Source organism: Electrona antarctica (assembly GCF_951216825.1).
Source record: "Electrona antarctica genome assembly, chromosome: 24".
NCBI classification, from domain to species: domain Eukaryota; kingdom Metazoa; phylum Chordata; class Actinopteri; order Myctophiformes; family Myctophidae; genus Electrona; species Electrona antarctica.
The window spans coordinates 31154391-31168177 of NC_136803.1; positions in this window are offsets into that span (position 1 = coordinate 31154391).

The following is a 13787-nucleotide window of genomic DNA, read 5'->3' on the forward strand; positions in this document are numbered from 1 at the left end:
CAAGCTCACATATTAAATATAAAGGTATTAAAGTTAAATCTGACTTGCCCTGTCACATGTATTTTTCAGAATGGACAAAATTATTATATCTTTTTTTAATACAGAATGAGATCATATCGACATCGGTAATATCGGTTATCGGCCATAACAGCAATTCATTATATCGGATATCGATATCGGCCAAAATGTCCCTGGCACATTCCTAGACACAAGTTAACATTTTTAACAACTATTCTCAATGTTCTTCTGAAAACAAGGTTAAAGGGATCTCACCTTTTGATGCCAGCAGAGTGTCTCAGATCTCTGCGTTGGTGTTTTGGTGAAGTCTCTTCGTCCGACGGTCACTTTCTTCCTGATGAGAGCAGATCCTCCAAATGATGAACTCTGTGCTTTGCCTTCTCTAACTATACCTTTCCCTGCTCCTCCTTCCACTAATATTTGTTTGCACACCTGCGCTTCAAAGCATTTTCATACTGTTTTTGAATCCATGGAAATTTATAGTCACTATGCAAACTTCACCTTTAGATCATTTATCAACTCATGACACATTAAGCTGGCACACAAGGTGGCCCCTGGTTTAACTATGATACGATAGATAGATAGATAGATAGATAGATAGATAGATAGATAGATAGATAGATAGATAGATAGATAGATATGTGGAATTCATGAATTATGCTGTATTACCGGTCTTGTGTGTGTGTGTGTGTGTGTGTGTGTGTGTGTGTGTGTGTGTGTGTGTGTGTGTGTGTGTGTGCGTGCGTGCGTGCGTGCGTGCGTGCGTGCGTGCGTGCGTGCGTGCGTGCGTGCGTGTGTGTGTGTGCGTTTGGTGGGGGTGGGGGTTCTGTACACGATGTGGTTTTATAATAATGAAATCCCAACATGGGTTCCGTTACAGCAAAGCCCCCTGCATGCATTTCTATCTCTGGGACCCCCAATTTGTATTGTAAAATCTATGTTAACACCCTGAGCGGCATAAACGGAGGTCTCCGTCCTATCAAATACGCTCAGCGCTCAGGACGGAACATTAATGATAATTATCATAACCGAGCGCATCACTCCACAGGCTGGGAGCACCTGTTGGGCAACATTTGATGTAATTTACGGTTGGGACTATGTTTGGTTATGTACGTTTAAAGTCAATACACAGCAACCAAAGTTTCTTCACTAGACTTGTATTTTCCATCTATGGTTCATGTTCCATCAGTGACACATTATGAGTGATGATGAAAAACAGATGAATTAAAAGTAGTTCATGAACAAGGTCATATTACAGACAGTGGGTATTAATCCGTCACACATGCGTCATGTTCCATTGTATGAATAACCCAAATTAATGTATTAATAAAAATAGTGCATGAACAGGCCAAGACCCCCCAAAATAATCCTTTTGGACTGGTTCCGCAGATACATGTTGTGATAACAGCCGATTGACAAGCTCGTTGTGAGCATGTAGATCAGCTATGTTCACAATGGTTGCCTCTTTCTAATATGATTTGCCAATTTCGCCAATATTATTTTGACTGGTTTTATAATAGCCGCCTAGCAGTGAAGGTATTTTCTATTATATTTAATGTATATCTTTTGTTAAAGCCTTAAACAAAAAATAAATATAATAGAAAATACAACTTTAAGGTATTACTTTTTTTACTTTACCATCACCTGGGGGGGAGGGGGCAGATTTCACCTAAGAAACAATGCTTTACCATACCATAAATGTATCTAAATATGTTAAACATTAATGCAATAAGAGTAATTGTCAACATCTCTAATTACCACAAGTAATTCAATAAATTCAATAAACAACAACATATCAAATACCATCCAAAAGCCCATCAAGAAGTAGTAAGGAAACACCGTATCAGATATAACAATTAACAAGCTGACTGCAATCCCCGTCAGCCAGACAGGGCAGCAACAGGCCACCCTGTACTGAAGAGCTTTGAGTTTGTACCTCAGAAACACCACAGGGTGAACCACCGCTATGTAACGCTCCACACAGATACAACACTGGAACGATGGGATGGAGAATAAGAAAAACAAAACAAAATCTATTAGCCATGTCCAAAAGGAAGTTGTATGTGAAGAGCCAGGCAAAGTACAAGACATCGGTCAAGGTACAGATACGATCAGGTTGAGATAGAAGAACGCGGAGGCGATCGTCCCACCAGCTCCACTCAGTATCAGCCACAGAACGTAGCTGTTGATGGGCAGACCCAGGATGAGCTTGATGGAGTTGATAGTAATCTGTAGGGCCAGACCGGTGTTGTCATCTGATGAAAAAGAGGGGATGGAGGAGTTGGTGCCATTCGCCAGTGTGTCCTTCATTCTAATGCTCTGTGTGTATCCTCGTAACCGATACAGAAGATGGATTTGAACACAAGTTGACCTGATATAACAATGACACAAGTTAACATTTTCAACAACTCTTCTCAATGTTCTTCTGAAAACAACAACTATTCAAATGAACAGTGAACACCAGTGTAAATTATTTTGATTTAGTCTTAGTCTTTTGAAAACACACATTTTTAGTCTTCTGAAAGTATTTGTTGTTAATCTAGTCTAGTCTTAGTTGTTTAGTATTAGTAAAATACATAGGTTTGAATATGTAATACATACACAGATTTATAATAATTTTATTTTTTTAGTGTCAAATGACACAATGAAGAAACATATTTCTTTTTCAGTAATTTGATACTTAAAAATAAAACGAGACATGTTTCATGTACATGACCTTGATCTTATGGCCTGCTCTCCTGAAAAGGTACGGTATATACAGTGCAGACTGCAGATATGACATCATTCAAGGCAAGCTGATCTACAATGTTCTTTAAAAATAGATCCACGGAACACATAACTCTTAAGTCTGAACAAGTGAACAAGTTATCGTCTTCTACTGTCTGTACAACATCAAAAAGATAAAGTGCAATTCTCAAAAGAATCAACAAAACATCTTGGCTGTAATATTGCCATTGCACACAATCACAGTCACATATTATGATTAAAATAAAAACAGATGAATTAAAGGTATTTCATAAACAGGTCATATTATAGACAGTGGGTATTATAAATCTTCCATTGTAAGAATAATCGAAATTAATGAATAAACAATTGTTCATGAACAGGTCATATTATTTAGACCAGTGGTTCTCAACCTTTTCAGGCCGCGACCCCCCAAGAAAATACTATTTGAACTGGTTCCGCAGATACATGTTGTGATAACAGCTGATTGACAAGCTCGTTGTGAGCTTGTAGATCGCCTCTTTTCACTATAGGCCGTAATAACCTTTCCGCTGAGTTTTTCTACTCTTCAATTCTATTTTTTGCTGTTTCTAAATTCTTGTATAATGTGTTTATTATGCTTTGTGTCTTGAACTCTTAATGCCTCATATTTATTTGTTTGCCACCCTGTCTAGTTTAGTCTAAAATAGGCCTGCGTGTGACATTCAAATAATGCGTGGCGCTCGATGATGCAGAAACTACCACAGATGGATGTTCAATGCAAAATTCTGACCAAGGCATCAACATGTTTGAACTGAAACGAGACTCATTGGAGCTGCTGTCACCACAACCTCTAACGTTAAAGGGGTAGAAGCCATGCAGGCATCCACACACCAAGCCGTGGTATAAAGACGTCTTCTTTTTAAAAGAAAACAAACATTGTGATCTGATGTAGACCCTCAGGTCAATCTCACACAACAGCAACAGATCCAGACTGGCCATATCCTGGATGGACGCTGAATCTTCTCACATTGTTTATTACACAGACATGGAGAGCCCTGTGACTGAACAAACACTCTATTACAATGAATATATGATATCAGAATTATAGAGCTTTAACCATTTATCAAACAAACAAACAAAGGTCCCATGCTCAACACAGGGCCTAAAGTGATTTCACTTATACACCCATACAGGGCGCCACACCTGCTACATACTGTGTCACTGTTCATATGCAGCAAATGATGTACACATGAAACAGAGTTCCCCTTTCTAGTTGATTCATCCAATAGGAAGCTCCACGCAATGTCTCTCTTCAAAGACAACTCCAGCCATGACAATAATTCCATTCGGAATGGGTTACAGTAGTTTGTTGTTGTCATATGTTTGGTTCTCTACGTTTAAGTCAATACACACTAGAAAAAAAAGGCATTTTATTTTCCATCGATGTTTCATGTTCAATCACAGTCACATATTATGATTAAAATAAAAACAGATGAATTAAAGGTATTTCATAAACAGGTGCATATATTATAGACAGTGGGTATTATAAATCTTCCATTGTAAGAATAATCGAAATGAATGAATACAAAATGGTTCATGTTCATTTAGACCATTGGTTCTCAACCTTTTCAGGCAGTGACCCCCCAAAATAATCCTGTTTGAACTGGTTCCGCAGATACATATTGTGATAACAGCTGTTGTAGATCAGCTATTTTCACGATGTTTGCCTCTTTCTTATTATTATATGCCAATTTCGCCAATTATATAGTAGCATATAGTTTGTTGATTTATCTTACTGTTGACGCAGTATTTTCTATTATATTTAATTTCATTCTTTGGGGGGGGGGGGGGGGGGGCAGATTTCACCTGAGAAACAATGTTTTTCCATTAAACAACCCTTATTAGTGTGGTTGCCCTAAAGGGCAACCAGACTATTGTAATTGTAACACTTTATTATTTCTTTCTTTCTTTTTACTGGAGTAACCTTTTTTTTTAAACTCTACTCCTCCCACAGTTTTAACTGTATGCACTTGACCCATATGTCAAATTGACCGGCTTCATCGGGAAGGATGTGCTTGTATTTTTTTAAGAGAAATGTTGTATAGTTTAATTGATATGAATTTATTAGTGAATAGAATTTCCCCATTGACATGAATAGGAAAATGCGATTTTTCGCATTTTGTCACATTCAAGTATTTTTTCCTCAGAGACTGTAAGCACTATAGTTACAAAACTTGGAGGGTAGGTTCATAATAATTACTAAAATTAATCAACTTTTAATGTTATCGGTCGGCCTCATGGTGGCGCTATAACAGCCCACTTTACATTTGGCTTATAACTCTTGAACCGTAGGTTGTAAAATCAAAATAATTTTTTCCCTGATTTCCTTGAGTCATGACGCATCTCCTCATATAGGCCACGCCCATTTGCGTCATGATAGATTTTCCGCCATTTTGAATTTTCTCCAAAACACACTTTTTGCTCCTCCTCCTACAGATTTTGTCCAAATCTCACAAAAAATGGTACACATGATCTCTGGACCTTTCCGGTTAAAACACCATCGGCAGAATTTTGGTAGTGCGTATCGTTCGGCCGTAATCGTCGTCCGAAGTTAGTAGGAGGGGCCTATATCACAAAAAATGCCATAAATCACGAACGGAATGTCCAATCCATCCCAAATTTGAATCACATGTCTGGGGTGGTTCAATCAACCAAGTACCAAAAGCATCCATAGGGGGCGCCGCAAATGCGAGAAATGTAACCGTTTGTCGCAAAAACATGATTTTTGGGGTATAAATCCCCCCCGAATTACTTACGCATGATCGCAGGGGTGACGTGACATTGTAATTGGCTGGCAATATTAGTGGGAGGGGCATATGTAAGCCACTGCGGCAACCACACTTTGCAATTTTTTAAAATTGCGACCTTTCTAGTTACCACAAGTAATTCAATAAACAACAACATATTAAATAGCTGAATAAATGAAATAGGTTTCTCTGACACAGTGGCAGAATTGGATTCGATTTGTTGCGACCGAAGGTCGCAGTTATAACTATGAAACCTTGCGTTTTTTGTCACGTCATGTCACTCACAATCTGTCACTCAATTTGTCACTCACAATCGTCACTCACAATCCTGGGCACTATATATGCCCAGGTCTTGTGACATCACTATGACATCATCAGAGATGATAGTAAATCAGGTATCATATCATAGTAAATGCGACCTGCTGTCGTAATTAAGCCCGGAGATCCCTGATATTAAGCACATATGTTAAACTATGAAATCTTGCGTTTTGTCACTCAGAATCCCCATACATTTTTGTCACTCAAAATCCCCATACATGGGGAAAGCCCCCATATATTATGCCCAGGTCTTGTGACATCACTATGACATCATCAGGGATATTAAGCCCATATACGGGAATGTCCCCATATATGGTCGCACATTGTGATATCACGTCTAGTCACGTCTCCAAGACACGCTATATATGGCCATCAACCCTGGCCATGGCCATGAACCCTCCTGTTTTTCATTGTGCAGGTCAAAGTTGATCCCATGCCAAAGCGACAGCACTGGCCCAGCAGTCTGCTGATTTTACCTCATTACACCCTGTACACTCAAGACACGCTCCATATATGGCCAGTGCACTTCTTTTTTTATCCCACAATATTTGCAACCCAGTTTTTTCACCCAGTGCCAATTATCTAATTTAATCCTGGGCGCTACACTTCCTCTGCCAACCTGGAGGGGCAGTGGACTGACCTCATGCCTCCTTCAATGCATGAGCAGTCCAAGCTGCTTCTTTTCACCTGACGGGGGGAATTTCCCTGCATGGAAGGAACACGTTATTCCAACCAGTTCCTTTCCCCTCCATCAGGTGCCCCGGCTGGCCAGGGGGAGGTAGTTTTAGAGACCAGGATTACTGCATGTTTTTTGTGAGGGTACCTACCCTAGGGGACATGGGGAGAACATGCAAACTCCACACAGAAAGGCCCTTTCACCAACCCCACCTCGAGTATGGGCACTGATGACGCGGAAGAGAGGACACGACACCAGCGCCCACAGCGTCCCGAACGGGAATCGAACCCAGGACCTTCTAGCTGTGAGGCGACAGCACTACCGACTGTGCCACTGTGCCCCCTGGCCAGTGCACTTCTCGCCCTCAGTAAGACACCTGAGGGCGAGAAGTGGCCAGTGCACTTCTCGCCCTCAGGTGTCTTACTGGTATGAGGATTGGAGCCTTAAGCTGCGTTCAGACTTGGATGGTTAGAGCGGCACGATTACATACAAAGTCAATGCAAAGACGATAGTTGCGCGAACGGGAGCGGCGCGACCTGGCGCAACACCAACGGGACGAGCCGAGGCGAATATACATATTCAAGTCTGAACGCACCTTTATACCAACCTGTGACCTGTGCCACACAGAACAGGTCTGATAATTCTGCGTTCACACAGGAAGATGCAAAGATACAGTCTACCATTCATTGTCAATGGAAGCCAGCATGAAGATACAAAGATGCATCTGACGTTTGTGGCTGCTGCAAAAGCTACAAAGCTACACATTGAAGCGGAGCTGCTGGGTTAAACTTCCGGATGCAAAGCTACATAATCTGTAGCTGCAATGATACACGTCACTACGGATATACACGCTTGATGACGTCAACACGATTTTTTCAACCCCAGATTTTTACAAAGCGACAACACGTCAAACTATGTTGTGATCTTTGCATATTTTGCATCTGCCCGTGTGAACGCAGCATTAGAGATCTATCGTGCTTTCAGAGCCCCTTGAAGCATGGTAGTTTCCCAGATTTGTGGAGGTAGAGCAATGGATGGACAAACGCTGAAATCATGGATACTGTACATACGATGGTATCAGCAACTATGGTGGAATAATTCAGTAGTGGAAACACAACAATGGGAATACAGCTCATTATAGTCACTGACATTACTACCAAGCTGATCAGAATGATTCTAAAAGCTATTCTCTTCAGGCCGTTTCCCTCCCCACTGTCCCTCTGTCCTTCTCCTGGTCCAGGCTGTTTCAGAGCTCTGAGGACAGAGAGGCAGCAGAAACACACCACAGAAATGCACACCACCCAAAAGCCCATCAAGAAGTAGTAAGGAAACACCGTACCGGATAGAACAATTAACAAGCTGAATGCAAGCCCCGTCAGCCAGACAGGGCAGCAACCTGAGAAACACCACGGGGTGAACCACCGCTATGTAACGCTCCACACAGACACAACACTGGAACGGGATGGAGAATAAGAAAAACCAAACAAAAGTAAAGTTAGTAACCTTGAACAAAATTGAGTTGTATGTGAAGAGCCATGCAGAGTAAAAGACATCGGCCAAGGTAGAGAGGATCACAGATACGATCAGGTTGAGATAGAAGAACTCGGAGGCGATCGTCCCACCAGCTCCACTCAGTATCAGCCACAGAACGTAGCTGTTGATGGGCAGTCCCAGGGTGAGCTTGACGGAGCTGAAGGTAATCGGTAGGGCCAGATCTGAGAATGTGAAGGGGAAGGAGGAGTTGGTGCCATTCGCCAGTGTGTCGTTCATCTTCAGGCTCTGTGTGTGTCCTGTAACCGGTACAGAAGATGGATTTGAGCACAGTTGACCTGATATAACAATGACACAAGTAGTGATGGGAGATTAATCGGCAAACACATCGGTATCGGCCGATTTGAGTTGTTTTTAGATTAATCGGCATCGGTTCGATTAATCAATCAGACTTAATCGGTCTGATTAATCGGTCTGTCTTTAGTCTTTACAGATAAAGAAGCCCAAAGTAACAGCTTGAACAGATCTACAAGCTCACAATATTTTAATATAAAGGTATTAAAGTTAAATCTGACTTGCCTAAGCCTGCAGTGCAGACACCCTTCAGAATGGACAAAATTATTATATATATTTTGAATACAGAATGAGATCATATCGACATCGGTAATATCGGTTATCGGCCATAACAGCAATTAGTTATATCGGATATCGATATCGGCCAAAATGTCTCCGACACATTCCTAGAAACAAGTTAACCTTTTTAACAACTATTCTCAATGTTCTTCTGAAAACAACAACTATTCTAATGAACAATGAACACAAGGTTAAAGGGATCTCACCTTTTGATGCTAGCAGAGTGTCTCAGATCTCTGAGTTGGTGTTTGGGTGAAGTCTCTTCGTCCGACGGTGATGAGAGCAGATCCTCCAAATGATGAACTCTGTGCTTTGCCTTCTCTAGCTATACCTTCCCTGCTCCTCCTTCCACTAATGTTTGTTTGTTGCACACCTGCACTTAAAAGCATGTTCATATTCCATTGGATTCATGGAAATGTAAATAATCTTTATGCAAACTTTGTCCGTAGTTGGATAACCTCGGGCAACACCTATGTACCGATAATTTGTTTATTAACCCATGACACAACCCATGACCCTGCAGGTTAAGGCTGAACGATTAATCGTTTTCAAACCGAAATTGCGATTTGAAACCACACAATTAGCAAATCGCAAAGGCTGCGATTTTCTTTCTTTTTTATCATAATATTCAACCCGGAGCGCATCTGATCCAGTATTTACAACACGGCTGTACTGTGGAGTTGCACCACTTACTTCACATGGGTGTGATTTCAAAATATATACATCGCAAGTCAAATCGCAAACGCAATATTGGTCATAAAAATCACAATTCGATTTTTTTCTCAAAATCGTTCAGCCTTACTGCAGGTGTAACTATGATTGATATTCATAGATATAGATGGATGGATGGATGGACCCCTGGTGTTCTGGGGTAGCCATGCTCCAATATACAGTACAGGTATATACAAATTGGGAGTCACTGCTTCGATTGGCCCATTGATCAGGCACCATGTGCTACAAATGAGTGTGCTTGTAGCTCTCCACTATATTCTAAATTTAGGGCCGTAATAACCTTTCTGCTCTGTTTTTCTACTCTTAAATTTAATTTTTGGTGTTCTCAAATGTTTGTTTATAATTGTGTTTATTATGCTCGGTGTCTTGAAGTCTTAATACCTCATGTTTATTTAGTTTTCATTTGTTTTGCCATCCTGTATAGTTTAGTCTAAAATAGGCCTGCATGTGACATTCAAATAATGCGTGGTGCTCGATGATGCAGAAACGACCACAGATGGATGTTCAATGCAAAGTTATGTCCCAGACATCAACATGTTTGAACTGAAGCGAGACTCATTGGAGCTGCTGTCACCACAACCTCTAACGTTAAAGGGGTAGAAGCCACACACCAAGCTAATAATAATCTTTATTGTTCTGAAGGATATTCATCTTCAAAGTTATGTTCAAACACCCACATCAAAACAACAAATAATGTAGGGGCGGCGGTGGCTCAGGGGTAGAGTGGCTGGATGGTAATTGCAAGGTTGCCAGTTCGAACCTGGGCTCCCCCAGAGTTAGTGTCGAAGTGTATTGAGCAAGACGCTGAACCCCTAATTGCTCCTGATTTGCTGGTTGGTGCCTTGCGTGGTTTCCGCCTCCAACGGTGTATGAATGTGTGTGTGAATGGTTGAATGTAATGTACAATCTACGTAAAGCGCCTTGGATAAAGGCGCTATATAAATGCACCATTAACCACATGAGACCAAGACAATACAAAAATATGAGGTCCCCACTGTATCATCACCTTTATTTATACTCGGAAATACAATACAATGTAGCCGAGGTTACAATTCACAAACACAGTCAAAACAATACATCAACACAACATTATAAATCCGGATAAATTACAAAGGAACTTAAATGCAGAACAACCAGTAAAATAAATCAATTGAAGCAGGAGCAATCACGGTGAAAAATGTTCTGTATACTGTATAGAGCACCATCACGGTGGGGCAGTTTGATGGCTGAGGGGACAAAACTCCTACTAAAACTGACATTTTCCACAGCAAGGTTCTGTATCATTGTCCAGATGGCATGAGTTTAAAAATCACACCCGTGTGAACTAAGTGGTGCAACTCCGTGTGGCGGTCCCCGGTGGGTCACTGTACTGTACTGTACTGTACTGTACTGTACTGTACTGTACTGTACTGTACTGTACTGTACTGTTACACCTGAAATCATCATATATACAGTGTGTGTGTGTTAGGCTGAGCAGTTATTACATTATGAGTTGCTACAGGCTGCACTGTTTTGAAAACCAACCAAATGCTTTTTTCGTGCTCAGACACAGCCAGGTAGCCAGGCAGCCATGCAGGCACACACAAAGCTACTTAATGAAGTGGTTGCACCACTTCAAAATCACTACAGAGGAGTGTCATTTGATATTGAAAGTGCTAACCTTAAGCTGTGGTATAAAGACGCCATATCCTGGATGGACACTGGATTTTATGATATTGTTTATTAAACATACATGGAGAGCCCTGTGACTGAACAGACACTCTATTACAACGAGTATATCAGAATATAGAGCTTTATCCTTTTAACAAACAAACAAACAAAAGTCCCATGCTCAACACAGAGCCTAAAGTGATTTCACTTACACACCCATAGGTCCATAGGTAGCGCCACACCTGCTACATACACTTGTCACTGTTCATATGCAGCAAATGATGTGCAAATGTAACAGAGTTCCCTTTTCTAGTTGATTCATACAATGGGAAGCACCAAGCAACGTCTCTCTTCACAGACAACTCCAGCCATGACAATAATTCCACAGTATTCATAATGGGTTACAGTAGTTCGTCCTATGTTTGGTTCTGTACGTTTAAAGTCAATACACAGCAAACAAAAAAAAGATCTTTCATCACTAGATTTTTATTTTCCATCGATGCTTCATGTTCCATCAGTGACACATTATGAATGATGATGAAAAACAGATTAATTGAAAGTTGTTAACTCTTTGAGAGTTTCAAGGATTTCTATATAGTTTTTAGACTTCTCTATGGCAGAATGGCGTTTTTGAATGATTTATTGAAAATTCTCTGCTGTGAATGTGTGACAACGAAAGACCTTCAGAGAAAGCTTGGCTTGTCTGCTTCCAGGAAAAAAATGAACTGAGTTGATAAAATGTTTAGTTGTGGTGTTGGAAGCCATTTAAAAGAGCCTGCATTTACACTGGGTAGTGTTTCTAGGACAACAAAAAAAGTTATGACCGGTTGAAGTTTTATTTTCTAAATAACTTTTTTTCTGCTGGGCGTACATAGCCATGCAATATCTCATTTTAAAGGGTGAGTTGTCTAGTTCAATTAAAATAAAATAAAAAGTTTCTCACATGTACCACTGTAGATATTTTGCCATCTATAAATAGCATGGTCAGTCATGATCAATCTGACCTATCCAGCTAAAAGTCCCCCTAGCTCTGAAATGGAACATCATATAAACTCAATTCTTTTTTGGGGTAAAATTAGACATTCTAACGCACATTTTGATATATACCATGTTTACATAGTCTTACCAGTACCGTGTCTATTCATGCATGTATCTCAAAAACCTGTTGTGAAGAAACAGTTTTGATAAAAAACTCATCCAAGGACATTGTTTTGATATGACTTTGTGCCCATGATATGTATCAAAATATAGACTTGAATGTATACTGTATTATAACAAAAAAATTGGGTTCTTACCATCTACCGTTACAGAGTAAATCACAGTTGAAACTCGCTTAGTCAAACCATAAACCTCAGACTAGTGAACAAAATAGCCATGACAGGTCTAACTCATTGTAAAAGCTTGTCTTTTATTTTTTATGACTACTAACATAATACAATTATAATAAATATTACAGAAAATAAATAGGCCTACATACAAAACAGTTGTCCCCAAACTCCCCAGTGTCCCCAAACCACTGCATTCCAGTTGTTCTTGACGGTGTGTGTGTGTGTAGGCTAAATTAAAAAAAAACAACAACTGAAATGAATGAATGCATCCGGTTCAGTGTCGGAGAACTCCATCGCAGTCTTGACTCTTCGTCTTCATCATCATCATCATCATCATCATCCTCCTCCTCCTCCGATGCCAGTTCTAAATATATAAAAATAAACATTTAGCTGTAGTCAGCCCGGCCAATAGCCAGTTGGGGGGGGGGGGGACGTAGGCTATCTGACATCATCGTCATCATCATCATCACACGGAGACACACTAAACAATGTACAATCATGATTGTATACAATATACAATGAATGCAATTATCATGCAAGCTCAGACGTCAATGAAACGTCATACAGATCTTATATAATACGCTACTGTTAGCTTCACTCCCCGTCCCCCCTCCGATCCTTGTAGCAACGTCATCATAACCACGCGTTGCTTCAGTAAACGATGCATGTTTGTTCTCCGTCTTTGTAGACAGTAAATAAAAGGAGCGAACATTACTCTAAAGATCAGATCGCCTATAAGGCACGCTACAATATAAAATACTTGTACTGCCATGCGTGCATGCCTGCTACGATACATTTGTACTGCACCAACCAACCGATCGACACCAACCCCCCCCTCCAGCCCTTAGCCAGCACCAATGCACCGACCAACACCATTAGCCAGCACCTTCGGTGCTGGCTAATGGCTGGGGGCCATCGTGGTGAGTCATTCTGGCGTCATGATCTGACTAGTAGTAGTAACTAGAAAGGTCGCAATTTTAAAAAATTGCAGAGTGTGGTTGCCTCAATCCCCAATATAGGACCCTCCCAGTAATTTCTTAATCATGCTTTCATGTTGCACCACTTCTGTTTTCCCATGCTGTCAAAATCCTGTCATTTATAAATGTAAGTGAGCACTATACTAACAAATCAAATTCTACTACCCAATCTGTAGCCATCCAATCAGCGATTGGGTTCCACCATTGTATCAAATATCCCTGCTTCTTGCCTGTCATCTTGTCATTGTCCTTTCAGTCAGCATCCAATCACCTCCTCCATCTCCAGCCGCACCTCAGTGCTGGAGGTAGTTCATCTGCACTGTCAGATGCATGGGCAGGGGGATTGCTCTCCTATTGATGTTTATTTCAAATCGGTGTGATTTCTTTTATTGAAATGTATTTAATACACAAAATGACTTTACAAGGTTGTCATACGGACAGACACAGACAG